General features: G+C 44.8%; 1 protein-coding gene across 3 annotated transcripts in view; it reads right to left on the reverse strand.

Moving 5' to 3' along the window:
• SGMS1 (sphingomyelin synthase 1) overlaps nt 1-26,465 on the reverse strand; it is a 335,579-nt gene that overhangs the window by 301,547 nt on the left and 7,567 nt on the right. For all 3 annotated transcript variants that reach the window (XM_052660727.1, XM_052660728.1, XM_052660726.1), the window contains exon 2: nt 18-109. The gene's annotated coding sequence lies outside the window, so the exon portion shown is untranslated. The remainder of the gene's footprint in view (nt 1-17; nt 110-26,465) is intronic.

The following is a 26,465-nucleotide window of genomic DNA, read 5'->3' on the forward strand; positions in this document are numbered from 1 at the left end:
TGGAAATCTTTGCTCACCTTTCAAGTGGGTGGCCTTCTTTCTTCTAATCAAAAGCGAATGGCTAAATCTGCCCAGAGGCACACCTAGGGATGTTCATGCTGTCCTCATCCTGCAAGAAGAAGCAAAACAGCATGTTACCATCAGTGATTTTTATTAAGTTAATGCTATTTCAGTTGACACAATGTTCTTAATCTGTGTCGAGCCTGTAGATTAAAATACTGTTGTAATTATTTTTTAGGCAAGGAGAAATGTGAAAGCAGAGAAAAACGATCCCATCACAAATTGAATGCAGGGAACAACCACTGGCCTCACCCACTCAAGGGACTTCTGGAACAAAGGAATTCCTCAGTAATTTCTTTTAATTCACATAAATTTCAGGGCAGTGATGTAGCCCAAACTCCACTGGAACAAAAACTGAGGCTTTATTAAGGACCTGAACTTGACTCTGACTTGGTATTCTGAGGCTACACTTGGAAGGCACTTACTTACCTCGCAGAACCACACCAGACTGGCCACACCTCCAGGCAACGTCCCTCCCAGGAAAGGCATCCAGGACCAGTCTATTACTGCACACTACAACACATGCTCCCTCGACCACTGTGCTCCCTGGGCAGGGTGGCCCACGGGCCTGCCGGTCACAGACCCGATGCCTCCACCACACCTCACATTATCTATTACATTTGATCTTGCCACAGCCCTGTGAGGCAAGGGGTGTTTCCTGAATGCTCCAGAGAAGGCAGATTAGGGTCAGAGATGATACAGGGCATTCAATTAGACATACCAGACATGAAACTGCCGCTTGGATCTTCTGACCCCAAGCTCAGGGCTTATCTCACTGTGCAGGCTGTCCCCACCCTCCCCACTCCACCCTCCACACAGCAACATCTGAACCCAACCTCAATGCCAAACGACCAAAGAGCACAGCCACACGGCACTGTGGGGGGTAGGGGGTGGGGAAGAGGGAGTGGGGTGGATGAAGGGCACACCCACCCTAAGAGTGTCTATTAATAATCATTCTTAATAGTACCATCAATATTGTACTCATGATCACCAATTACTGATAGTAATTATACTTCCCTTTGAAACACAATAACCTTTAATGTATTTTTGACATTTATATATATATATGTATATTTCATTTTTCTCCCTTCTTTTTCCAGAGGGCACACTATTGGCCAGAGGAAGTAAAACAAGCCTCACATGGCACCCCAGGTAATTTTCATCTCTGCCACAACAATAGACAATTACCACTCGCTGTTGAGGATTTTTCCATTCATTTTTTATAAAAGGCAAAATATAGTAAAATACAACGGCACAGACACTGACTGTTCTGCCAATAAAGATGGAAAGAGTGTCAAAACTACTGCTGGGGAGAAGGTAGTAGCCCTCCGTGACAGCCTCAAGTGGCCCGTCACCTGCTGGTCACCAAAATGCTACAGGCAACACACTAAGGTTTAGAGGTCACAAGGTCTGCCATGTGACGGTGCTGGTGTACAAAAGTCAAGGGCCCCCTCCCCTGGAGTTCAGTCCCGCCTCCTCCACTCACTAGCCTGATTAAAAGCTGAGAGAACCTCCCCAAGCAGCCACCCCTCCTGTGGGTTGGAAAACCTGTTCACAGGGATGTTGAGGCTCACAAAAAAGATAGGATGCGATTCCACGGCCCACAGACAAGAGCACTTGGAGCCCAGGAATACTGACCAAGAAGAGCAACACTAAACCAAGGGAAAAAACATGACGCACCTTTGGAAACAACAACTTTACTCGCAGATTTGGGGGAAGGAAGGATGAGTACATGAATCCGTGATACTAACACTGCTAATTATGAAACACATGTGCATTATGAAGTTGAACGCAATCGTTGCATGAATTTTTAAGCTAAAACACCTACCCTTACCTGCCTAGTTCATTTCTAGTTACACCCTGACATGTGGAGGAAGGGAGCAAGGGCTGCAATCTCTCTCTTTCCTTAAAGATGGCCTTGGGAGAACGTGTCAAGCTGGCGGGGATTTTAACATCACAGTACACCCAGAAAACTCCTAATGGTCTCTGTTTCAGAGTATTCTCTTCAAACTCAGGAGCCCCAGATCGCTGCCAGATCTAGGTACATGTAAGATGAAGTCTAGATACATACAATCCCATCTATACCACACATCCTGGTGTGTTACTCAAGATCCTCTCTGCTCCGCACCCTCGATTCTCCCCATCAGAGATAACCCACTAGCCTGAATTCTGACTTACTCCTTTGCTCCTCTCATGGTTTTATCACATCTGTATTCTCAATATATTGTTGTGTTCTGCCTGGTTTTAATTGTTATACAAAGGAAACCAGGACTGTATTCAGACTCGCCTCTTGAGATTTTGATTTTGAGATTCATCCCTCTTGACTCATGTGACTGTAGCTGATTTTTCACCACCATATTGTTCTCACTGTGTGACTCTACCCACAATTTACCGCTCTATTCTACTGCTGAGGATCATCTGGGGATTGTTCAGTTTTCGCTATTAAGAATAATGCTGCCATTTAGATTCTAGTGCTCGTCCCCTGGTGCACACAGCAAGAGTTTCTGCAGGGCGTATCCCTAGAAGAAGAGAGCAGGGCTTGGGATCACATACGTTCAGCTTCTCAGAAATGCCAGATCGTTTTCCAAAGTAGCTGCCACAATTGACTATTTAGCCACCCTTCCTGTCTCTCTCCATATAAGAGGCTTGCTTGTTTTGCTAATCACCAGCAAAGCTTTCAACCAACAAAAGGGAAAGCTTTTCCTATTTGCAGCATCGCCGCTACAAATAAACAGTACTCCAAAGTAGTGACCCAGACAGCTGGAACATATTAGTCATAGGACAGACTTCGGAATACTGATGCAGACCCAGCCGGCACCACACACTGCCCACACTGGATTTCTAGACCTATGTTGAATTCAGAGGTTGTCTTCTTCCTGGTGGACTCACAGCTATGGTCCCTGCTTACTACTGTCAACTTGAAGGGGAAAAAAATTAACTCACATGCAATCCAGCCAAATTCAAGTTTAAAGCTGAGGAGTCGAATCATTTCAAAGAAATAGTGTATTGCTGCTGTCTTTTTTTTTTTTTAATACCGAGTTGCCTGTGTTTTTATATAGTCACCTAAAAACTCTTAGGTATTCTCTAGACAAAAAGACATTCTATTTAGGTTTAGTTATTTCAATGTCTTAGGTGGAGATAATAATTTTGTGACAATTTAATCTGTATTTCCAGTAAAATCATAGTATCAAACATTTCTGTTGGCATTAAATTTAAAAAACGAGAAATTCTTTCAATCTGGGCAGGAAGAAGAAAGTGAAGTCACTCAGTCGTGTCCGACTCTTTGAGACCCCATGGACTGTAGCCCACCAGGCTCCTCGGTCCATGGGATTTTCCAGACATGAATACTGGAGTGGGTTGCCAGGAGAGAAGAAAAGTTACTGTAAATTTCAAGGAGGCTCTTATCATGTCACTGAAAGAAACAATGGTGTTAGTGACCAAAATGGGGTTGTTTCAACTCAACCTCTTTCCAGTTCTTGTCTCTTTACAATCATTTCTCCCTGTGAGGTAGCAGCTATTGCTACACCCATTTCACAGATGGCAGAAACCGAGGCATAGAAAGCAATTAGGTTGTGCACAGCACACAGCTGATGAGTGGTAGAACAAGGATTTGAAGCTGGTTTACCACAGAATCCACATTCTAACCACTACTCTCAACAGCTTTTTCAGCCTCCTAAGACTAGCTAGAAGGCCCTGCCTGCGATGGTGACAATAACTGCAGCTACCAGTTGCAAAGCATCAACAATGCGCCACGCGCTTGCTAAGTGCTTTCTTGTGTTGTTTCTGTCCCCACATCTCCACCAGCATGTATTATTCCTATTTGACAGCTGAAGAAATCTACGCTCTAGGAGTTTACATAACTTGGCCACAGTCACATAGGCAATAAAGACAATGGTTGAGATACCACTTGAACCTTGTCTCTGACTTAAAGCTCATGTTCTTTCTACTGTGGACTTTCTGGACAAAATAAAAGTACCTGGTCCCAGGGCTTGGGGGAGACAATTGTTGGCCATGGGTCTTAGGAACAGCCCCCATGAAGAAAACAGATGCCACAGAGGGAGAAGGTGTGCCAGCTTTCTCGGCACCCGGCAGGCAGCAGCTGTCATGGCTTGATGGCAGGCACTGAGGCAGAGTGGCCTCCAGTAAGAGCAGTGAGCATGGTCAAAGATCGAGCGGTCACACTGTGCAAGTCAAACGGCCACTGCACACAACGTTTTCATCTGTAAAATGGGGCTTTTATTTTAAAGGGTTACTATGAAGATTTGGGGCTCCAAAATCACTGCAGATGGTGACTGCAGCCAGGAAATTAAAAGACGCTTGCTCCTTGGAAGAAAAGTTATGACCAATGTAGACAGCATATTAAAAAGCAGAGACGTTACTTTGCCAACAAAGGTCTGTCTAGTCAAGGCTAGTCAAGGAAATGAGTCCTGAATATTCATTGGAAGGACTGATGTTGAAGCTGAAACTCCAGTACTTTAGCCACGTTGCAGTGAGTCACTACACAGAGCTACCAGAGTAACATATTTCTTAAAATCAAAAGGCTCAGTCTTGTGTTGGTTCTAATATTTGATTCAGAGTGGAGGAGGAGACTTGCTAAGGGGCAATTTTCCAAAGGAAGGTAGCCAGCAAGGGGCAGAAACAGCCTCAGTACACCATGAAGTGTTTGAAGAGAATAACAGAAGCGGCCACTGCTAATGGTTTCTCAATATATGCCATGGACAACCTTCTACATTCTTCTTTAAAACCTTTGCTCATGGGGACTTCCCTGGTGGTCCGTGGCTAAAACTCCCAATGCAGGGGGGGCCCGCGTTCAATCCCTGGTCAGGAAACTATAACAGATCTCCCATACCACAGCTAGAGATCCCACCCGCCACAGTGAAGATCAAGGATCCCACACGCTGCAGCTAAGACCCGGAGCAGCCAAAGAAATAAATAAGTAATTTTTTTCCCTATTTTTTTTTTATAAAGTGGTTTTTATTTTTGCTTTTTAAATTTTTATTCGTGTATTTAGGCTGCCCTGGGTCTTCATTGCTGTGTGCAGGCTTTCTCTAGTTGCACTGAGCAGGGGGCTGCTCTCTGGTTGCAGTGGCATCTCTTGTTGTGAAGCACGGGCTCTAGAGCGCCAGCTCAGTAGTTGTGGCACAAGGGCTTAGCTGCCCTGTGGCATGTGGCATCTTCCCAGACCAGGGATCAAACCAGTGTCTCCTTCATTGCAAGGCAGATTCTTAACCACTTGACCTCCAGGGCAACCCTAAAAAAAAATCTTAAAAAAAAAAAGAAAGAAAGAAAGAAACCCTTTGCTCAATAACCCTGAGAGAAAATACTGCGATATAGATCCCTATTAAACAGATAAGAAAACCAACTCAGAGGTGAAATGACTGGCCCAAAGTCACTGAACTTGTCAATGAGTATAATAATGGCTTATAGCATACATACATTCAACAAATATCTACTGAACACAGGCTCTGCATCATAAAAACAGAAGACACCACTTACCTCACAAGGGTTTTATAAGGGTAAAATGAGATTATGTATATAAAGTTCCAAGCTCAGGCCTTGACCTTGGAATGTACTGTGTACCTGGGCAATAATGCTGACATAGAAAGTCAGGCACAATAGCCAGATGGAATAGGGATGTGATACTGATGTGGGTCAAACAAACATCATAAAGGATAACAGATAAACAGATATACCTAACAGGCAGCAAATACACACATGAAAAGATGGTCAACATAATTAATCATTAAAGAAATAAATGCAAATTAAAATCACAATATGAGACCATTATACATCTATCAAAATAGCTAAATTTTAAAATCTGGCAATATAAAATGCTGACAAAAACTCAGAGCAACTAGGATTCTCACACTCTGCTGGCATGATGAGTAAACACACACAGTGCCATACCTATATTGTGGAATACCACTTACTAATAAAAAGGGACAAGTGATTGATACACACAGCAATATGCATGAATCCCAAATGCATTATGCTAAGTGAAAAGAGCGAGTCTCAAAGGGATAGACACTACACAGTCCCACTTACAGGACTTTCTGGAAAAGGCAAAACTATGGTGACAGAGAACAGTTCAGTGTTGCCAGGGGGAGGAGGAAGGTTTAACTACAAAGAGGCAAGCAGCACCAGGGAGTTTGAGAGGTGCTGGGTTATTCTCTACTCTGTTTATAGGCATGTGTTAAAACTCGTAGATCTACACGCTCCAAAAAAGAGAACTTCACTACTGGTAATTTTTTTTCATTATTAAAGAATGAAATTGTTACAATAGAAATTCTTACCGATAAGAAAGAACCGGTAGGTCCTGGTGAATGGATACTTGACACTTGGTTTGTGGTGATGGAGGGGACACGTGAAAGCCAAATAGTTCTGCAGCTCCTCGCAGAGGGAACAGCGATGGTTCAGGAGACCACGGAGGGCCAATGTGCGAGGAGGGGTCAACACAGAAGCTCTGAGGGGTTCTAGCCTGGTTACACTAACTGAGGACTGTCAAATTACACAAGCCACATCTCCTCCCTGAGCCTTTTAATTCTAGCATGGGACAAGGCAAATGATCTTAAAGGTTCATTCCACCACAAACACTGCAAAGTCAGCTTGTTTTTAAGCTACCAAGTCTGGGAAGACAGCAGGAAAAATAAGTAAAGATATCCAGATACAGAAAAACGGCCATGCACCCACACAAACACCATCAGGGACCAAAATAATGAGACAACCACAGATGGGTGTGGATGGTGGAGTGATGGTGGTAGAAGTAACCAATAGCCGGCAAGGGACCGGAGGAGCCTGAGATTACCACTGTTTGCAAGTAGGAGGAGGAGAAGAGAGGCGCACGCGGGTGAATGTAGCGGGGAGCTGGAACAGCTCAGCGACCAAATGTTGAAAGAGTTAAGAATGAGGACTGACAAGACAACAAAACTAGACAGCTCTGTCAGAGATCAACAGAGTGAGTGTCCAACCCCCTGTCCCCCAACAAAGTAAAAGACTACCACACAAGGCTTGCTCCTTGTCTGAATTTATCTTGTGTCCTAATTGTTTTACCCTTGCATTTTCAATCTCATTCTACCTTCATCTTGGCTGTCAGAAGCCCAAAGTTTAATTTAAACATGTAGGCGTGGTTCCCTTGCAATAGCCCACTTCAGAGGCTGCAATTTTCAAAATTTAGATATTCCTGGAAATCGACAATGTGACTGTTGAATGCTAGCAAGCCATTTTCTTGTGCTGCATAAGTTTATGCAACGACGCCAGAATTTCGGAATAGGAAAATTTAAAAAGTACTTTTAAAGGATTTAGTAGAATGTCAAGAGTACACCTTAAAAAGGACTAAGATTTTATTGTTGTTACTTTATTGGGTTGTGAAGCAGGAAAATTGTTTGAATTGAATCATATTCCCAAACTGACCAACTGAAACGAGGCAACTTCTTCATTCCTGCCCAGAACAGGCCTCAGAACCCTACCTCTTCAGCCAATCTTCCTTTTTAATGATTATAGGTGAAAACATCAATCTGATACAACCCAGTTCTACCAGTTATAAAAGAGGAGAAAGAGCAAATGACTTCAGCTCAAAATCTGGTCTCTTCCACCACTAAAGTGAAGTGAAAGTCGCTCAATCGTGTCCGACTCTGAGATCTCATGAAGCCCACCAGGCTTCTCTGCCCATGGAATTCTCCAGGCAAGCAGAGTGGAATGGGTAGCCATTCCCTTCTCCAGGGCACCTTCCTGACCCAGCGATCAAACCTGGGTCTCCCACATTGCAGGCGGATTCTTTACCATTTGACCACTGGGGAAGCCCTTCCATCACTAACGACTCACTAACTTTGGGCAAATTTGTTCACTCCTTATCGCCCTTTCTGCATCTACAAAGAAGGGGTCATCATCACTGCGTGCTCCCATCCAGTAACCAGGCTACAGCCCCTCGCACCGGATGAGATCATGTCTGCAGAGGCACTTAAGGAGACCACAAATAGAAAGACAAGAATGAGGTGTCAGGACTGCCATCCTGTGTGGGGTGGGGTGGGAGGGCAGGTGAGTATATTTCACACACAGTCACATCCCAGCTGCCTCTTTCAAGTCAACCATATGCTTCTCCTCCGTCACAGCTGGCTGTTGAGCAGATGCTGGAATGGATACAGGCAGAAAGGTGGGGAGGAAGAACGCTTTGGTTACCCAGCTTCAGTCCTCCTGGTTTGAGGAAGATAAAAAACTAATTTCTCATCCGTGCATATTTCACTAATCTTTTTTGAGAACCTTCAATGTGTCAGACACCAGGCTAGGCACAAAGAAGCATGAGGGTTTTGCTTTTTTTTGTTTGTTTTAACAAAACAGGCTGTGCTCTCAAGCGTGTTCACTCTGGAAACAGCTAAGTAGCCCATCACAAGCCAGTGCGCTTGGTGGCATAACGGAGGCAGGTGTAGGGGAAACCCCAGCCCAGACCACAGAGTGGGTGAGGAGGGCAGGGCTCCTCCCTTGACTCTGAGTTAAGTCTTCAAACATGAGAATAAATGAGATGAGTCAAGCAGGGGAAAGGCATTCGGAGTGGGCAGAAGGCATGGAAGCAGGACCCACTGAGGAAGGGACCCTCTCATACCTGAGAGGATGACAAGGGGCCATCAGGGGAGACTCACGCTCAGGCTGTCTCCTGAGGGCAATGGGAACCAGGGACATATTTAAGCAGGACGCACACGGCGACCCTGGCAGGTGAGGAAGAGGACTGTGACAACGTTTGGGAGAATGGAATGAAGACAGGGCAGGAGGTGGAGGGCTGTACGTATAGAAATCCAGGCGAGCAGCAACGAGGCCGTGGGAACACAGAGGAACACAAGAGCTGGTAAGGAGGTAAAGGGACCTTGCTTTGGGGCTGGAGGGACACAGGGGTAGCAGGGCAGGAATTGTTGATGCCTCCCTGGTTCTGTCTTAATGACTTGGAAGAGGATGGTCTTTTCACAAGATACTAGAGAAGTACAGACTTGGCGGGCAAGGTGAGTTCACTTTGTAGTCGTTTTATACATGCCTTCACGTATCTGAGGTCACTCTGTACATTTGTGACCAATCAAAAAGTCACACTCTTCAACATTTACCTATTTTGAATTCCCACAGACAAGATGGAACGTCTAGGCAAGATGGAATGTCTGGCCAAGAACTCAGTTCGGTGTTCTTACCTTCAGTAGCCAAAATAGGAACAGCCCTCACATCAGACTTGATGCTCAGAGAGGTTAAGTGGCTTACCTCAGGCCACACAGTTAGCAAAAGAGGGGACTTCGCCTTAATCCTGGACCGTATGCTTCCAGCAAGTCAGTTTTTCACCTAGAATACTACACTGCCTCATTAAGGGCCTAGTCATCCGACTTACACGTAATAAGAGCGCAACAGTCTTGCTCCGTGGACATGTGACTCTTCTTTTGCCCCTCCTTTCTGATAACAGAGTCCAGGCCGGAACTACCTCCTTCCAGTCCCTGGAGACACTGTTCCCACTGCTGAGCTCAGGCCCAACTGTCCTGTCAGCCTACAGAGTCCAGCCCCATCCTCATGCTCCTTAGCATGTTCCCCACGCTCCTTAAAGCTCATCCCAACAGTTACTTCTGATAACCAGCTACTCTGTGGCTCAGCAAACGCAGGGAGAATGTTCTGATTTCTTTAGGAGCTATTTCTGAATTCAACTGTCCTATCTTACATCATGGCACTAAAATCCTCGAGGGTGGTCCTCACGTTACACATATTTGTGTCACTGGCTGAACCCAGCATGGTATTTCTCCTCCTCCTTGCTCTCCTATCTGTGCCAGTGTTACCTCTGAGAAGAAGAGAGGTCCAGGCCCTGCAGAAGGATGCACAGAGCTTATCTGGAGCCTGTCCCTCACCTAGCACTGTCTTAGGCACCGGACAGTAAGGTCTCTGAACTTATAGACCAGTGGAGATAGGATATTTAAAATAATAATAATAATATGTACACCAAAACACATCAAACAAACATCCAACAAAATTGAGGGCTGGATTCATTATATTATTCTGTTTTCTAGTTGTTCAAAATATTTTCATATTAAACAAATTTAAAATGAGGAAAAAATAAGTGAAAAGCCTCTACTCCCTGGGGAAGGAACTAGTTAGTCAGACTGATTCATTTACAAAGGTTCTACACAGAGAAAATCTTACTGTAACTTGTTTTATTTTTAACACCGTCTTTCACAGGGTGGGGGAAAGAAGCAATCAGGGGAAAGAAAGAAATGCACTGATATGAATTTATTTCCAACAATAAAATGAGGTTCTCAAGTCACTCTAGACTTTCCTCATTTCTACCTCCATATCCTCTAAAATGGTAAATGATAAAAGAAAACAACAGAAAACTATAATCACTTTCTAGTACATTTTGGCCTCAGGAGAGGAAGTGCTATAATCAATCACTACCATTAACTCTACATCCGTGATGTGCTGGGCGTTCACAGGCCCGATCCCATCATGACTCTGTGAGATGAGCCTTACTGTCCCCATTTTACAGATGTGACAATTAAGATTCAAATAATTCAGGTCATTAGATCAACATCCTGCTGTCAGGGATGGCTGAGCAGGCACCCAAACCCATCTCTGCCAAGACTCAAAAGCCCTGATTTTACTTTCATTGCACTGTGCTGTGTGCCCTCCAACAGTCGATATTCCCTTCCTTTCATTTTTCATAAACATCTGGGCTCCACAAATGAGTGAATCTGATAAAGAAAATCTCCACCAGGCAGTTTAGTAAATTAAAAAAAAAAAAAATCCAAGAAACTACAGTCTTGAAGTATACAGCGTCAGAAATAGTACCTCCAAATGTTAACTCAAAGTAATAAACAAAATTGAGTAGTAAAGAGCTCAACTGTACAATCCTCTAATGTCATAAAAGAAATATCGTGTAACTATTTTAAACAGCCATAACATCTAAACGGATCTTAAAGACGCAACAGGCAATAAATCGATGAGAGGAAAAAAATGAATTCTTAAAGTCACTTTCTAATACTATCTATCTTTAAACATTTCTTACTGTGGACAGTGTACAAAACTCACCCTCTACATGTCAATAGAGGAATAAGACAAACCAGAGCCTTTGTGAGCAGGCTGAGATTTTATTATTTACTGAATTCTCAAAAATTAAGAATAGCATTAAATTTGAAATACAGGCCGCTGTTTATTCCAGTAATAGTCGCATTAACAAGTCTGGAAATGAAATACAAATTAGAAAATGCAACGATCAAATTTAATCTATATATCAATAAATTTACTCCTAAAATAGAGACCTTGGTACAAACAGGTCTGCACTTTCTCCGTCACTTCTTCCCACACAGGCTGGGTAGCAGGACCTAAACTACTCTGACCACACGTCCCAAACAATAAGGAACCAGAGCCCCTTCTACCAGGTGGACCCCAACCTCCTCCATCCCACCTCTGAGAAAGGGAAGTGGCCCCTTGCAGGAATCTGCATAGGCCAGGCTGCTGAGCAAGGAGACTCGAGGGTCCAACCTCAGGAAACACGGACACATACATACAGGTCAGGCAGAGGCAATAGGGAAGGAGTCGGAGAAGGAACAATCGGGAAGATCAGGGAACAGGAATACACGGAGTCCCCAAGAACCAAAGGAGGAAAAGGAAATGAAAGAAAGGAGCTCCCTGACAGTCAAGAAGGAAGATAAAGAAGCTTTTGCCGAGTTACCTGACAAACTGCCAGGTAAGTGAGCCACACTCAAAATTTTAATCATACAAAAAGACCCCAATTATCTTTTTTTCCTAAAGATACATCCCTAATTAAAACTTGTATTTGAATCAAAAAATTAATTCAGCCAGTATTACAGTTATTCTTTGAAGTAGAATATTTGAATAATGGGCAAAAGAGACCATCAGTCTCTTTTGCATATAAAAATTATATGACTTAGGATTAAACATGTACGTTATTTCATTTCAGAGATCACCTATGAAAACTGAGCGACCTTTCAAAATCTATTCCACAACTCTACAAATCTATACACATATGTATCACTAAAAAGACCAGGAGAAATGACAAAAATTAAAAAAGAAAGAGCATGCAGTAAGGAAACAGACCTTTAGTATAAAACTATCATTCACAATGCTAGGATCTCCCCGGTGGCCCAGCGGCCAAGACTCTAGACTCCCAATGCAGGCGACCTGGGTTTGATCACTGATCAGGGAACCAGATCCCACAAGGCACAGGTAAGAGTTCCCATGTCACGACTGGAAAAAAAAAAAAAAAGGAAACATCTTGAGTGCCACAACTGAGGCCCAGTACAGCCAAATAAATAAAACAAAATAAATATATATTTTTTAAATCCACAATGCTATCAGTAAACTCATGGACAGGGTTCAGATATATCATTTGTCTTGAGAAAACATGAGCAGGATAAGCAAACAGACTTGACCAGCCTCATTTAAACCATGGTTAATTACAGTTAACTGTTATCTAGCCTGCAAAGTACAAAACATCTCACTTCTTTTTCCACAAAACAGGACTAACCTCAATTTCCGACTTCTCCAGAAATTATCTCAGCTGTCATTGCAGGATGAGCAGACACCACTAAGCCAGGGGCCCACCGAATGGAGTCAGGGGAGAGAATGCCGCCCTATATTCTCCACCAGACGTACCCTACCACACTGATTTGAAAAAATACGTAAGTTTAAATTAAGAGGCCTTGTGGGATACACACAGCCGGCAGCCCAGACCCTGAGCTCCCCTCCAGACAGAGAGGCAGGCTCACTGAAGAGCAAACCCCTTACATAAACCCTATCTATATATCCAGAAAGGGTTCAGATGAGACTTAGCAGCTACGACTGAGCTGAGGAAGCAGGGCTACTGCCAGATGTTTCCCTCTTGAGGTACTGACAGGCAAAGCTAGCAGGGCAAAAGGTATGAAAACATCAGGCTGTTTTCCAAGAACCCTGACAGGCCTCACTCAAGGTTGCTGCCAAGTTCGCTGATGAGACCGCTCAGAAGTGGTATGAAACTGCTCTCTCGACCTCAGGCAAATACTAAAGCTTTCAGCTGAACACTGTTGAAAGTACTTGGGGGTTTTTCATGTCTGTGAGGGAGGCATTTCCTGGACCAAACTTGGCCGTGGTAGCCCTCTAATAAAACTGATCACAAAATGGCACAGATTTTCCTTTCCTTTTTTAAAGTCTATTTAAAGATGATTCACTCCAAGAAATTCACAGCAGCAGCATTATTCACACCAAAAGGTAGAAGCAACATCCCAGAAGCAATCCCAGCGTCCACCAACAGACAAACAGAAAAGTACAGTGTCTACATACAATAGGATACTATTAAGCCTTAAAAAGAAAGTAAATTCTCATATATGCTACAGTATGGGTGAATGCTGAAAACATGCTACATGAAATAAGCCACATATAAGGACAAATACTGTATTAGTTCACTTATATGAGGTACCTGGAATAGTCAAATTCATAGAGCAAGTAGAATAGCGGTGCCAGAGGATAGAGGGGGGAGGGCATGGAAAGTTATTATTTAATGGGCACAAAGGTTCAGCCTGGGATGATGAAAACATTCTGAAGACAGATGGTGGTATTGGTTGTGCATCAGCGTGAATGTCCTTAACGCCACTGAATTGTACACTCAAAAATGGTTAAAATGGCAAATTTTAAGTTATGTATATTTTACCATAAAACAGAATAATAAATAAAAGATGTTTGTATTTTTTAAAAGCAAACGATAGATTTGCTTAGTCACATCTTAGAAATATATTTTAGACCTATACAAATACAATATAGATACATATATTTCTGCTTATTTGAGGATCCAATGCAATTGTCTCCAGTTACCATTCTTGGCTGAACTGCCATTTTTGATTTTCACGTAGAAGGCCAAAGAGCAGAATGCTTTCTTCAAACATCATTCCTGGCATTCGTGAACACGCATGTGATCAGCCACTGAGGTTACACATCAGCACGGCAGCATCAGCAATAGGAACAAGGCACATCCTTCGGACAGTTTCTGTTAACATCCAAAGACTCATTTCCAAATGCTGGTGAGCATTCCAGAAGCATACCTCAGAAGAAAACACTCCTCCATCCAAAGGCAAACCATGTGACGCCCAAGGGATTCTGTCATGTACTTACACAAGATGTTCCAAGACGGGATGGGAAGGCTGGTTATTACATATGTGAAAAGGCTGTTTGCATAGAAGGAAATTCTAACACTGCACTTTGCAGATAACAGCATTGACACAGGACACTTACTAACAATATCAAAGAGCCTGCTTGCTGACAACCCAGGGTTGCTTGTAGGCAAAGCAGTCGATTGTTGGGAACTGAGCTGCCTTGAAGGAGCAAACATTTCTCACATGTTACCTCCGTAAAGATTCTTTTGTCATTCTTCCCCAGGGGAGATGCTGAAATTGGTGTGCAGGTAGTGAAAGCTGAGATGCAGATGGAGATTTGGAAAACAGCTTTGTTATCTTAAAAGCCAATTACATTGCTCCACTGCCACACTTCCAGAGCCCAGGCTTAGGGATGCCCTATGCTCTCAGCTGGCTGTGGGAAGCGGCAATCACAGGCCAAAATATCAAAGGAAAATGTATTTAAGATTTTATTTCTGCTTCTGAGATCATCCAGACATATTCTCCTCTGCGTACCACACTAAGCCAGGGTGAGGGATAACTTCAAAGGAAACTGTGATATCACCAAGGAAATCTTTACGTCCAGGAGTTAAGGAGGAAATGCCAGTCATTGCTCAAAAGTTCAGTAAGTTGGATACAAACTACACCTTACAGCATCTTAGATGGACAGCTAGCCAAGATAATAAAAAGCAATTCAAAAGCCAAACCAAATAAATAACAAAATAAATGAATAAAAGCCTTGCTTCTACCTCCTCCACCTCAGCTGAAAGTCAACATCTGCTGCTGCTGCTAAGTCACTTCAGTCGTGTCCGACTCTGTGCGACCCCATAGACGGCAGCCCACCAGGCTCCCCCGTCCCTGGGATCCTCCAGGCAAGAACACTGGAGTGGGTTGCCATTTCCTTCTCCAATGCATGAAAGTGAAAAGTGAAAGTGAGGTGCCTCAGTCGTGTCCGACTCTTCGCGACCCCATGGACTGTAGCCTACCAGGCGTTTCCATCCATGGGATTTTCCAGGCAAGAGTACTGGAGTGGGATGCTATCGCCTTCTTCGAAAGTCAACATCTACCCAGGTTCAAAAATGTTCACAACACTGATCATACATGCTGAAAAATGAAGTTCTTGTGGCATAATGTCAAACTCTGTTATAATTTTTCATATTAGCATTGTTAATAACATTTATAAAATTTCAGATTTATAGTCCATATTTCAGAAGTCAATTTTAGAAACAGTGATATTTAAACATTTCCATCCTTGGGCATTTGGTCAAAATGTTTATTCAATGTGCACATCTAGTATTTACAGACAAAATGGGAGGGAAACACATCCAAATAACAGTATTAATAGTTATCTCTGGGTCATGGGATAATGAAGGATATTCTTTCTGCTTATATATTTTCTAAATGGAAGAAGCACAAAAGGAGTCAGGGAGAAAGGGAAGGAACAGGCTAAGATGCGGAGAGGAGGAGAAGGTGAAAAAGTTTTTCTAAGAAGAGAAGCCAAACTTAGGTTAAAAGGCAAGTAAGTGCCAAGCAGCCTTGAACAGCCAGCACAGGCCGCCCCCTGCCTCCAGCAGTCACCTTCACATGGACTCTGATATTAGCTGTGCCCCTAGTGATCCTGCCCTCAAAGCCACCCTTCCCAGGGATTGCCTTCCTGAACATTTTAGCCCTAACTGCTAAGAGTCCATGTCACCGCATTTCGTCACATGGGCCCTGCCTCATTCTGACTTGGGCGCCTGACTTGCTGTCGTCTGTGGTGTTTGCCACCACGTGGAGGAGTGCTTCATTCTTAGAAATCACCTAGTTTCAATCCCTTCTTGGAGCCTGGTGAAGCCTGGACTGGGACCTGTGCGTCCTGACTCCCTGATGGGCATCTTATCCACTCAAGTGCGTGGTCGTCAGGCCCATCTCGACTACTCTTGTCTGGAGAGGGACCCCTGCAACAGAGACCCACATGCCTTCCTGTGTGGATCCCAGGAGCTGGCCTGCTCGCACACAGTAGAAGCTCCCAGAGTTTGGCCAAGAATGCAGCCCTTTCACATGCCCACCAAATGACAGTGTGACTGGGTCTCAATACTGGGACAGGTAGCCACACTACCAGACGCAGTGATTCAATTCCTCTTCCTCAAGAAATCTGCTGCCCGTTTGCCTTTGAAGGAATCAAGCTTTCCTGAAGCTTCGTGGGGCCACCAATTTGAAATGCAGGCCGGTGCTGGGTGCAGACCTGCTTGGAAGAGCTGTCCCTGGGTGACTGGGAGCAGCCACACTACTGCCTCGTCGAAAAGATGCCCATCTGGGAGTCAGGACGCACAGGTTCCAGTCCAGGCTTCGCCAGGCTCCAAGAAGGGATTGAAACTAGGTGATTTCTAAGAATGAAGCACTCCTCCACATGGTGGCGAACACCACAGACGACAGCAAGTCAGGGGCCCGAGTCAGAATGAGGTGGGGCCCACGAGAGACGACGGTGAACAAGAGGCGATTCCAGGTGAGCTGCTGGCCGGGCTTGTGACAACCTGAGCACCGAGAACAAAGCCAGAAGGGAGAGCAGGGATGCGCCCCACTCGCCGCGTGACGGTGCCTTCACCAGCCTTTCACCCACAGAGCCTCACACTGCAGTGGAGAAGGGAAGATGGTTTAACAAGAAGGCGTTATCAGTAAACTATCTCAGTGACTTACCTCAAGCTCGCCAGAAAATCAGAGATTTCAGGTCAAGGATGTGGCCAGTAACGGGTATAACAGACAGAATCTGACTTCACAGGTGGTTGATCGTGCCTGTTAAGGAGTCACTGTTTTTATAGTCCTCTTCTGAGTATTTATAAAACTTAATGAGAGAGTCGATATGGCTTGACTATTTTGCTAGGATACTATATGCTGGTTAAAGAGAGGGAACCATATCTGCCTAGTTTATCCCTGGACCACCAGCACCCGGCCGGGCTCCTGGCTCATAGTAGGCACCCAACCAGCGTTTTCTGAAGAGTGTGTGTCTCACGAATGCTGTATAGAACTCATTATACATAACAATGTGTTTTGGAAAACTTTCTACAAATATTCCTCTGATAATCTTCTTTCTAAGGGTTGCCAAGTAGTCCATTATTTGGATATACGTCATTTGCTTAACCAACCCCAAACTGTTGTATACTAGCTTTTTAACCGTTCACTATGACAAACATCTCTGTGATAAATAGTGGTCTTCACTATTTCTTAAAATAAACCCCTCGAGTAGAATCGCTGAATCAAATAACTCAGTATTAATGCCTTTCCTCTTACAAGTTACCCTCATCTTGAGGGCCAACTGTCATGAACTCTATTATTTGGGTCAACTACTGTGGAAGTCTCAAGCAGCGGAGTCTCCTAAGACAGGAGACGTTGACATCAACAGCCAAAGTCCAACAGTGTCCTCTCTAGAGCTGTGTACCCATCAGACCCAGAAATCTGAGAAGCAGCATCTGCTCAAGTGGTCTGCTCTCCTCCCGAGCCTCAGCCTTCTGCTCAGTGGAGGACAAAACCACACTGTAGCATCACACACGCCTCCCCTACCCCTCTCCCAGTAGTTGGCTGGTCTTCCACGATGCTAGCCTCATCTTTTGCTTCTTTTCTCTCCGAGGAATAACTGAATGCATTCCCACCATAAGACATAGCAATGTCAAGTCCCAGATAACTGTACTGAGGCTCTCAGCCTGTGTCTGCCTCCCCGCTTTAGGCAAATCACATCTCATTAGTTCCTCTAAAAGGGGGACAGACGGCAATAAGGAGAAGCCCTCAATGGCCCAATTCTATCTTTTCATCCACTTTCATAAAAATAAACCTTTCAGAGCTCTTCCCGGTGGATTTAATGAAAGCTTTTGACACTCTCGCCAGAAAAATGCACACCCAGAATGACAAATCGGATTTAAGTGGCTTCCTGAAATTCATCTATGGACGCCAATAAGAACCGCTGAACCACTGATTGGGTCTTCAAACCAATGGCCAAAAAGAGGCCTGAGATACTCCTGAGGTGTTCATGCTACCCTGTCTCTGTCTCTAAAATCAGAGGGAGGGGAAAGTCCACCATGTCCAGGGCCCCTTGGAAACCTGGAAGTCAGCCGGGCACAACTGCTGTTATCTCTCCAGGGCCTTTCAAAGGAACTCAGGTATCACTGCACAAAGAGTGGCAGGACAGCAGAAGCCAAACGACCCCCCCTCTGATGGGGCACAGAGCCCTTACACAGCACAGGAAGGCTTTGGCTCCTGACCCGCTGCCAGGCCTCACACTTGCTGACTTGACTGTGGGGTTCGCCCCGTCACCAAGAACACTCCACGCACACGGAGACTTTGGTCTCACCTGTATCCTCAGCCTCGTCCAAGCCAGAGATGCTGGTCCCAGTGAGTCTGAAGGCCTATATGAGAGACTGAGGCCGCCACGCAGGCTCCCACAGAGGCCGTGACATACATGGGCCATCCTGTGCACCTGGGGCCTTAGGGCGAGGAGACTGGGGTCAAACATGGGGAACAGGGACAGGCTCTGGGATAAGACGGGGAAGAAAAGCAAGGGATCGGATGACAGGCCACAAGGTAAAAAATCCCAGCAGCTCATGGCCACTGAGCTGGGGACAGATGGGCAGTCCCAGGGCACCAGCTCTCAGTCTCCCTCAGGGACCCCCTACTCAAGTGAATGGTCAACGCACCGGCAGGGCAGCCCCCCTCAGACAGTAACCCCCTGCCACCACTGCCCACGTCACCTCACAACCAGGAAGCAGGCCCCCACACCCTCCTGCATGCACCAAGGGCCTCAGGTGACAACTCTGTGACGCAGTGCCTATTACTGCCATTTCCCACAGGAGAAGGTCCACGCCTCAAAAGGACAGCACCTGTCCCCTCTTGCCCTCTCCTGGTCTCAGGTGACTGCAGCAGCCTGTCTCAGGCTGAAGGCCACGGATTTTCTCTTAGGACAAAATGTTTCTCTCAGGATACCCAACAGGCCAGCCAGAGGCTTTCCTCCACTCCTCCACTCACCCAGCCTGCCCATTCCTCTTGGTTTCCCTCAGAGAAAAAGACTCTGCCCTTCTGGCCTCAGGCCCCCTTTTTCAGACTGGCCTCAGGCAAACCCTCAGCCTATGTTTGCAGGGAGGGTAAAAGCACCTCTCCCTTCCAGCTGCTTTTTCTCTCCCCTTTTTGATACCTCTGGCCTCTGCTACTGTCCCCCGCAGCTGGAAGGGGGAGCCCTTCGGCCAACCCTCCCCTCTTCCTCAGGGGACAGTCTTCGTGACTCTCTCTACCTCTCAGCTCCTGGGACTTCTTCCTTCCACCCCCAAACATCACTTGACCTATGACCCTTGGGAGTTCCATTCCTAACCTGAGTATCATCCAACCAGCCCCCATCCCGCCCCACCCCATCCCATAACCTGAGATTAACGGTAACATCCCACAGCATTTGTCCTTAGGTAACATTTGTTATAACATCCTTCTCGGATTCACACAGTGGGCCCGTGAATCAAACACTGAAAGCTGCACATTTTGCCCCTTTAGCTCAGACAGTCTGCCAGAAGGGATATGGATCACAAGCTGTAAAATACGACAATGGAGCATCAACCGCTTACTGCTGTTCCTATAAAGTGGTTTGGATGCACAACCAATAGGATCCGGGAAGGCAGTTCTGAAATAACTTATTTTACTAATAGAATAATAAACGACTGATGAAAGGGGCTTCACCAGTCACTTTCAGGTGTCCCCCAGTGACAGGACTCACAGATGTGGGGACCAGGTGACTAGCAGTCAGCTAATCCAAGCTCTCCACTTACAGATAAGGAAGCTGAGGCCCAAGTTCACCAAGGTCATAGTGTGGGCAGGCATGCCCTGGCTGGCAGGGTATCTGTAAAGGCATTAAGGAGAGGAGGGGGAGAGAGAAGGGAGAACAAGGAAAGTGAGAAGCAAACCACCGAAAACAGAACTGAAACTGGAATTTAGCACTTTGCCAGAAATTAAGGGAACCTTAATTTCACAGAACCTTGCTTTTAATGAAGAATCTTCCTTTTAAAAGCTGATATACCTTAAAGATAGAAAGCCATTCATCTTCTGCAGGTTTTATGTTCCTAGGAAATAGCTAAAAATTAGCCACATTTGCAAAGACAGTCATCTGGCACCCGCCCCCTGACCTCCTGGGTGGTTCTGAAGGGCACTCCCAGATCTGGATTCTTACAGTGTCTGCGGGCCCTCTGCAGTCAAAATCCCCTCACTTAAAATGGAAATCACAAAAACAAAAGGAAACAAAACCAAACTATACCAGATCTGGGTCCATCTGTGCCACCCTGTGGTGTCAGCCTCTCACGTGCTCTGGCACATGGGGAACCAGGAGTGGGCCACCTCCCTGTCCAGCTCTTCTGCCCCACCCCGGGGGCTTGGTGGGCAGCTGCCCACCACTTGGTGGCGGCTTTATCTGCAGATGTGCCTGTCTCCCCCATGAGCCCCTTAGGAACCCAGACCCCATCTCGCGCATTTCTGCATCTCAAGGCCCAACAGGGGTCTGGCCCATGGCTGACCCCCAGCACATGGTCACCCTCCACCACCTGGCCTATGTGCACAGGCCTGTCTGGCCTCCCCAGTCTTCGCTTGGCCCTCTCCCATCCTCTGCCCTGCCACGTCACCTCACCAAGCAAACAAGCTAACCCCAGCTACTGGGGCCACAGGAAAGCCCGACAACTAGCACAGGGAAAAACCTGGAACACTTCTCCCAGTTCACCTGCATGTCCTTCTCTGAGGTGATCCTAAGACACCCTCTCCTACAAAAGCTTTCAGTCTGAAAATGTTCTGATTCCTCAGTTTCATGTATAACATTGCTGAGATGAGGGAAATGCACTCTTTTTTAATTGCAAAACAGAAAACTTCATCTGGAATAACAGTGGATCATGCATTTGGTGAGGGCTTCCCATGTGGGAGCTAAATTTGGACACAATGTGACTATTTTACCTCACAACTGGAGACGGGTGCAGCCCTTCTTTTTAAGTGCTTTCCTACAAACTACTACAATTAATCCCATCAAATAAGATAATCTATCTCTCTCCTATCAGGTTATGCACCGTCATGCATTTTTAATTTCTCCATGCGTAAAGTTTCCCAAAGGGTTAAAACAACGGACACCAAGCCTTTTTGTGCCTATGGCAGGGAGTGGGGAGGGTGGAAAATAACAAAATAAAAACAAATCAGGTATCTTCCTAAGATGGAATGCCCTAGATGGCACTTCTCGCTTCGAATATTAAGCCTTAACTCGCATTTCCAAATTTCCTCTCCACCCTGGGTCCTCATCCATCTAACCCATATCAGAAGACACTGGCAAGGACAGAAAGCATTTTCTCCACTGCCCTGGCCTGGCTCAGACATCCCTCTGCTGGCCTAGATAAACTGGGCCATGTGAGTTCAGTTTTTATGTCATGAGGTGGACAGTATTTAAAATTTCTGAATCTGCAATCGTCTCACCTGACTGTAAGTAGAAGTAAGAGCAGCTGACTCTTCACTTATGTGAGTATTGATTATGGAAGTGGTTCTCAGAGTGGTCCCAGGCCAGTAGCATCAGCATGCTCTGGGAACATGTTAGACATGTAAACTATGAGGTCCCAGCCCAAGCTATCGATGTTTGCCTCCAAAACTCTGGTGGAGGTGGACCCAGCACAAGCGCTTTAACAAGCCTCCAGGTGATTCTAATATGTGCTGAAATCTGAGAACCATCAGTGTAGGCTGATAAACCTCCAAGGTCATGGGATTGCCCTGCTAGGCTAACGTTGTGTTTCCCAATTCTACGTAATTATAATGGCGCCATACCAACAGCACTTACCCTCCACACTCACCTCTAAAAGGGGATGATAATATTAACAGTCATCTTACAGGCTTGTCACAAGAGTCAAGGGCTTACACAGGGTCTGGCACACAGTTCATCTTCAACAAGTCTGAATCCCTATAATTACTATACCTTTGCTAAAAGGTCGAATCAAAATAGGAATACAGCAAAATAAAACCTGCTTCTAGCATGCTAATGTGAAAATTAATAAAGGAAAACCTTACATGCCCCAACAGGAAAAGATGAACATTGCATCTCCTCATAGGATGTCAACTACACCCCAGCGACTCAGTGAGTGCAAGAATATCATCACCCTGAACGCTCACCTTTTTCCAATGGACTTTCCTTCACAACTACCCTTCTAACTTTCTCCTTTTTTCTCTATAAAATAGCATCCCTCTCCTTTATCTGTTGGACTCGCCTATAATATTTGCCATGACTTGCTTGTCCTGAACTGCAAGTCTCTGCTATTCCCAAGGGGCTTCCCTGGTGGCTCAGACGGTGAAGAATCTGCCTGCAATGCAGGAGACCCGGGTTCAATCACCTGACTGAAGACATTCAGGACTAAAAGACAGTGCCTGAGAGACAGGGCCTGGCTTCACAGTCTACCATGCATTTACTTGCTCAGCCTACAACCTAAGTTCCCACTATATGCCCGGCAATCTGCAGGGGGGAAAAAAAAAATTCTCTCTACAGGACTGTGCCTCCAGCAGTCTTTCTGGACATCCAACAACTCTGGAGCGTAAGGCCTCACACACCTCAAAGCGAGATACGAGAGGAAGGCAATGAACATTAACAACAGTAGTCATAAGAACAGCATTTATATTGTGATTACCTTCTGCCAGGAACTAAGCACCTGACAAAGGTTTACACAGTCCTCAACCTCTGAGGTACCTGCTGTTATGAGACCCAACAGTGAGGGATAGGGAAACTGAGGCATGGAAGGCTTCCATAACTTGCCTAAGGTTCCATAGCTCCTAGATAGTAAGGCCAAGACCTAAACCCAGAAACAGTGCTCTTAACCTCTATATTAAATGACAGAGAGCTGTTAGTTACCTAGGCAATACTAGTCACTTACCACTGATTTCAAAGAATGATTTTTAAGACACTTATATTTAGGCACAAAATCTACTGTCATGAGGTTCAATACCAGGCTCCCAAAACCCTAGACAGAAATGCTAATTACACTTCGTTTCTCAGGCCCCTTCACTACCCTGTAATCTAATCCTACTCAAGTCAAGTCAAAACTCTTACAGACTGGACAGCTACATGCAAGAGAATGAAATCAGAACATACACTAACGTTATATACAAAAATAACCTCAAAATGAACTTAAGACCTAAATGTAAATAAAACTCCTAGAGGGGAACACAGGCAGAACACTCTTTGACATAAATCACAGCAATATCCGTTTTTGGATCTGTCTCCTAGAATCATAGAAATAAAAACAAAAATAAACAACTGGAATCTAATTAAACTTCTAAGCTTTTGCACAGCAAAGGAAACCATAAACAAAATGAAAAGGCAACCTACAAGCTAGGAGAAAAATATTTGCAAACAATGTTACCAACAAGGGCTTAATTTCCAAAATACACAAACAGCTCATACAGCGTAATAGCAAAAAAAAAAAAAAAAAGATCCCTATCAAAACACAGGCAGAAAACCTAAATAGACATTTCTTCAAAGAAGACATATATATGGCCAACAGGCACATGAAAAGATGCTCAACATTGCTAACTATTAAAGAAATGAAAATCAAAACTACAATAAGGTATCACCTCACACCAGTCAGAATGGTCATCATTAAAAAGTCTACAAATTACAGATGCTGGAGAGGGTGCAGAAAAAAAGGAATCCTCCTACACTGCTGGTGGGAATGTAAATTGATAGTGACTACGGACAACAACAGTATGGAGATTCCTTAAGAAAGTAAAAACAGTTATTATATGATCCTGCAATCCTAATCCTGAGCAAATATCTGGCACATCCTGGACATATATCTGGCATATCCTGGGCATATAAACATCATATCTATCTAATTTGAAAAGATATATGCACTCCAATGTTCATCATAGCACTATTTACAACAGCCAAGATACGGAAGCAAACTAAATGTTCACTGAGAGGTAAATGGATAAAGAAGATGTGGTGTATACATACATACACCATATATATATATATATAATCAGCCATAAAAAAGAAGGGAATAATGCCATTGGCAGCAACGTGAATGGACATAGGGGCTTATCCAGTGGCTCGGCTGTAACGAATCCGCCTGCAATGCAGGAGACACGAGTTCGATCCCTGGGTTGGGAAGATCCCCTAAAGGAGGGCATGGGAACCCACTCCAGCATTCTTGCCTGGAGAATCCCATGGACAGAGCAGCCTGCCAGGCTATAGTCCACGGGGGTTGCAAAGAGTCGGACACGATGAAGCAACTGAGCACACACAGATGGACCTAGACGTGCTGAGAGGTAAGTCAGATATTTGTCTTCCATGAGGTAAGACAAACATCATGTAACATCAATTATATGTGGAATCTGAAAAAATGACACAAAAGAACTTACTTACAAAACAGAAATAGACTCACAGATGTAGGTACAAACTCATGGTTACCAGAGGGGGTAGCAGGAGGGGGACGGGTGGGGAAGTAGATGACCAATTAGGAGTTTAGGATTAACATACACACGTTGCTATATATAAAGTAAGTAAACAAGGACGTTCTGTACAGCACAGGGGCCGATATATAGAACAACAACATATAATGGAGAAGAATCTGAAAAAGAATATATGCATGTGTATGTGTATAATTGAATCTCTTTGCTGTACACTTGAAACTAACACAACATTGTAAATTAACTATACTTAAATTTAAAAGACGCTTGCTCCTTGGAAGAAAAGTTATGACCAACCTAGACAGCATATTCAAAAGCAGAGACATTACTTTGCCAACAAAGGTCCGCCTAGTCAAGGCTATGGTTTTTCCAGTAGTCATGTATTGATGTAAGAGTTGGACTATAAAGAAAGCTGAGTGCAAAAGAATTGATGCTTTTGAACTGTGGTGTTGGAGAAGACTCTTGAGAGTCCCTCGGACTGCAAGGAGATCCAACCAGTCCATCCTAAAGGAGATCAGTCCTGGGTGTTCATTGGAAGGACTGATGTTGAAGCTGAAACTCCAGTACTTTAGCCACCGGATGCGAAGAGCTGACTCATTTGAAAAGACCCTGATGCTGGGAAAGATTGAGGGCAGGAGGAGAAGGGGACGACAGAGGATGAGATGGTTGGATGGCATCACCGACTCAATGGACATGGGTTTGGGTGGACTCTGGGAGTCGGTGATGGACAGGGAGGCCTGGCATGCTGTGGTTCATGGGGTTGCAAAGAGTCGGACACGACTGAGCAACTAAACTGAACTGAACTGAAATTTTAAAATTGAATAAAAAAACCACTCCTCACCGAGCAGCATTTCTCCCTACTCCTTACTCCCCTGGCACCATACCACTTAACCTTGATTATAAGCCATCTGTCACATAGAGTTCCCTAATTGTTTTTTTTTTTTTTTAAGATTTTTGATATGGACCATTTGTAAAGTCTTTATTGAATTTGTTACAACATTGCTTCTGTTTTATGTTTTGGTTTTTTAGCCACAAGGCATGTAAGATCTTAGCTCCCAGACCACGGATCAAATCCCCACCTCTGCACAGGAAGGGAAAGCCCCAAGCACTGGACCAATAGGGAAGCCCCTCACTGTGTCTTATGAATGGGTCTTTTCTTCCCCAGTCGGTGAAACCCCACACAACTAGGTAGAAACATGGGCTTACATGAGTAGACTTGGAGAGCGTTACAAGTAGGCTTGTAGTAGGCTTGTTCACTTTGCTTTTCTGACACTTCTTTATTATCAGTCCCTAAGAAGTAGAAGTATAAAGTCTGTGCTATTTAAAGCCAGCACTAGGGGAGGTATTGGGCTTCCCTGGTGGCTCAGCTGGTAAAGAATCCACCTGCAATGCGAGAGACCTGGATTGGGTCCCTTTGTTGGGAAGATCCCCTGGAGAAGGAAAAGGCTATCCACTCTAGTATTCTGGCCTGGAGAATTCCATGGACTGTAAGTACAGTCTATGGGGTCACAAAGAGTCAGACATGACAGAGCGACTTTCACTCACAGGAGATATCTGACACCAACATTCACTAGCCAGCAAATGTTTCAAAGTTGTACTCCCTGCCTCTCCTACATTATCTCATTTAAAGCCCTCAGCAGCTCAGCAGCCTTGGGGAGGAGGCTGCTGGCATCCAGCCTGAGGAAGGAGAAGCCTGGGGCCACCAAAGGAGAGAACTTGCCCAGTGTCACTGAAGGCAAGTGAATGGAGAACGGAGATTGAAGCCAGACCTGTCCCCCAAGCCCATACCCTCTGCCTTCCTCTAAAGTCCAGACTAAGAAGTCCAGGTTCAAATTCTCCTCAAAACAATACATTACTTTTGTTTTAAAA

The sequence above is a fragment of the Budorcas taxicolor genome, chromosome 23 (assembly GCF_023091745.1).
Source record: "Budorcas taxicolor isolate Tak-1 chromosome 23, Takin1.1, whole genome shotgun sequence".
Taxonomy (NCBI): Eukaryota; Metazoa; Chordata; class Mammalia; order Artiodactyla; family Bovidae; genus Budorcas; species Budorcas taxicolor.